Source organism: Coenobita brevimanus, chromosome 23 (assembly GCF_032717465.1).
Source record: "Coenobita brevimanus isolate Jiangsu-jjx chromosome 23, ASM3271746v2, whole genome shotgun sequence".
Classification (NCBI taxonomy): domain Eukaryota; kingdom Metazoa; phylum Arthropoda; class Malacostraca; order Decapoda; family Coenobitidae; genus Coenobita; species Coenobita brevimanus.
In genome coordinates, this window is record NC_136976.1 from 19,119,634 (window position 1) to 19,123,428 (window position 3,795).

At 38.8% G+C, this 3,795-nt stretch overlaps 1 pseudogene; it reads right to left on the bottom strand.

Annotated features, from left to right (window-relative positions):
* Positions 1-1,838: 1,838 nt before the first annotated feature.
* On the bottom strand, positions 1,839-1,958 carry LOC145393139 (5S ribosomal RNA; annotated as a pseudogene).
* Between the last annotated feature and the right edge of the window lie 1,837 nt (positions 1,959-3,795).

The window sequence follows — 3,795 nt, forward strand, 5'->3', positions numbered from 1 at the left end:
TAAATGAATTGATTAAGGCTACATTTAACTCCTCTGTTTCAGAATGTTACCCTTAGGCTTAATAAAATCATCTGGATTAGCAAAAATATACTAATGAAATATATCTGATTCAAGGGGTTTACCACGACCCATGAAGGACTGAGGGTTAGCATTCTACAATGAAGATTATTCTCACGTGAGCATGAATAGAAAAAACGCTTCTTTTTTTTAAACTGAGGCACTACTAGTTTTTTCGAGCATCTTATCACATGTGACACTCACCAGAAAATCTTATAGAATAACGTCTGTTGCGTATTCTTTCTTACCGTGTTTAAGGAGATTGGCATAACAGAAAATAGTACATATTTTTTCTCTTCCCTTCGTAGTGCAAACTTTTTCTTACATATTTCATATCCTAGATTTTCGCTAACATTTCTCCCCTAATGTTAGATTAACTCATGAAAATCTTGAAATGGTACTCCCAAGCTCCTGTTATTTTCTCTCAGCTAAATAAAATCATCAGTGTTTGCTGTAACGGAATATTAGGAGTTGTCTCGACTATGAGATTATTGGTGAGAGCACTGACACTTTTAGTTTCCTAAGGCTAACTCACAGCAAAATAAAACCGTGTGGCATTATTTCGACTAGACTCGTAAAAATATTCCAAGGTAATTCCCACCTATTAATGGCAAAGTTTATGCGGGTTTTAGCTAATCTCCCGCCGTCCCCGTCAAACAACACCTAAGACTCATACACCCCTTTCATCAAATAATTCCCCAATCCGAGAGACAGCCAGGGATTTGATGGAAACTACCCTCGAGCTGGTAATCAAGCCAGCATTATATCAAGGCTACAGTGGGAGTCAGCATAAAGGATGAGATACTTTGGCTTGACTCAGATTTGCTCTTTGATCCCCCTGCCATCAAGCCCCTCTCTCACTACCTCTGCCATTCTCTCTCTCGCTTTTGCTCTCACTGTCACTCTTACTCTTTAGCTCTCACTCACTCTGTCTGTCTGTCTGTCTGTCTCTCTCTCTCTCTCTCTCTCTCTCTCACACACACACACACACACACACACACACACACACACACCGTCCTTTAAAACGTGATGAAATGTGAGGAACTAGTTTTCTCATTCTCTGGTTACCTCAGCCCCTTAAATCTGAGGACATCTTTTACACACATTTCCTATTTCAACAGACGATTTTATTATTTTCATTGGTCGCGAGAGATTTTTTGCATGGGAGGTCTTAGAAACATCTTTTTAAAAACTTCTTGATCATGGTCGGTATATTAACAGTTGTTAAAATCGGTCATTCAAGAAAAATAATAAAGAAATGTGGTTTCGTAGACGGGGTGCTTACAGAACCGTATTCTCGTCCAGCATAGAAGGCTTTGTAATACCTCTTCTTAAGTTTATTTTGCATATGACATCTACAGTACATATTCGTTTGTATTATTTATCTTTTTTCTTGATTGCAATGATGTTTTATTTATCTATTTATGTATTTTTGCCACTACAAGACTGTCTCAAATTAGGTGAGTGCAGGCAAAACCTGGCAAGCATTGTCTCAGTTAAGGAATTCGTGAAGAAGTTTGAGGGAGGTCGGTGCTCAGCAGTGGATATGCAGTGGTTGCTGCTGCTTATATCTATCAGTCTATTTATCTATCTATCTATCTATATACATAGATATAAAATGTATATATAAAATATATAATATGCATACAGTATATAATATTTTTTTCATTCATTCATTGTCAGATGCCATGTATCCCAGACGGGGTGGCCAAGGGCTTAGAATTAATTGTTTTACAGGGAGGGGCACTAATCCTCCACCAACCCCACTTGACACGTAGGGATGCCAACAGCATCTGGTGTTCCCAGGCGGTCACCCATCCAAGTACTAACCAGACCCAACGTTGCTTAACTTCGCTGATCGGATGGGAAGCGGTGTACTCAACGTGGTATATACCGAATATATATCATATATAATATTTATACAATATATAATATATTTAATATATATTACATAATATATATAATGTTTATATCTATCTATACAGATAGCTAGATAGATATACTTATTTATTTTCATAAATGCCCGATCCTTTTGCCTAAAAATTGGCATATACACTGTGTGTAGGTCTTCAAAGTGGTGATTCGATTTTGGTGCAAATCGATCGAAGGTCAAAGATCATCGGACAAGATCAACGTTCATTGTGCCAGTTTGCCTGGTGCATGCCTGACTGGCATTGTAGCAGACTGGCACAAACACTGTGTGTGTGGGTGTGGGATGAGGGGACACGGATTTTGGTGCAGGTCGATCAACGGTCATAGACGTCCGTAGTAGGCCAAACTCCAGGTTCAGGTTCTGTGGTATTTCATGAGCTACTAATGCAATCTGAATCAAACTTGGTGCAAACATCGTGCATGAGGATGGAATACTGATTCGATTTTGGTGCAGGCTGATGAAAGGTCAAGGTCACGGGTCAAGGTCAAAGTTTGGGTCCAGCATCGTTGCACTCTGAGCACCTGTTTTTAAGGTTACTATATTGCTTGTTTTGTACTTTTTCTTTATGTTTGCTTCTCATTCTTGATTTTTCTATCAAGTTATTTATCAAATCAATCAATAAAACAACGGTGCTTTTATCAAATATGAAAAAAAAAGAAAAAAAAAAAAACGATGGTCATTCTGAATAAATATATATTTTTTTAATCTAAAGACATATAATCACAGGCCAACACATACATAAACAGCTAAGCCAGTGCAGGTCAGAGTAACTTCACATTTACGCAGCCTGAAAAAAAGAAGTTTAAGTAAATCGGGCAAACTCTCCTCATCGCCAGTCTCCCTTAAGCTGCTCTCCGTTAGGTATTTTAAAAGTTGTGTGCATAAAAGCCTCCGAAGATGGCTGGCCCTAGACGCTGCCTTTCAGTTCCTGCCCGTGGATATATATATATATATATATATATATATATATATATATATATATATATATATATATGCCGGTACTGTATATATAATGCTGTGAAGAGTATGTATGATGGTGCTAAGGCTGCAGTGCGTGTGGATGGTGAACTGAGTGATTTTTTCTCTTTGAAGGTTGGGTTGAAAGAGGGATGTGTCATGTCTCCATGGTTGTTCAATCTGTACATGGATGGGGTAATAAAAGAGGTACAAGGTAGGGCAGTGGATGTTGGATGGCCCTGGTGAGAGAGGGTAGTGTTTGGAAACTCCCTGCACTGTTGTTTGCAGATGATACTGTGTTGTTGAGTGAAGATGAAGGGGAGCCACAAGGCTTGGTGAATGAGTTTGGGAGAGTGTGTAAGAAACAGAATCTAAAGGTGAATGCATGGAAGAGTAAAGTGATGGTCTTTGAGAGAGGTGAATTCAATGAATGTACGGTGAGGTTGGATGGTGAGGAAATGGAAAATGTGAGTACGTTTAAGTACTTGGGTAGTGTGATGAGTAAGGATGGAAGTTTGGAGGGTGAAGTGCTTGAAAGGGTACAAAAGGAAGAAAGGTTGCTGGTTCCTTGAAAGCAGTGATAAGAAACAGGGAAGTGAGCATGGAAGTGAAAAAGTTACTAGATGACAGTATTGTGATACCAACTCTAACATATGGAAGTGAAGCTTGGACATTGTCGGAGGGACACAAGTCAAGGGTGAGAGCAGTGGAAATGAGTTATTTAAGAGGAGCCTGTGGAGTCACATGGACAGACAGGCTGACAAATGAGGCCACCCCGTACGGGATTGAGACGTCTGGCAAAATATATATATATATATATATATATATATATATATATATATATATAT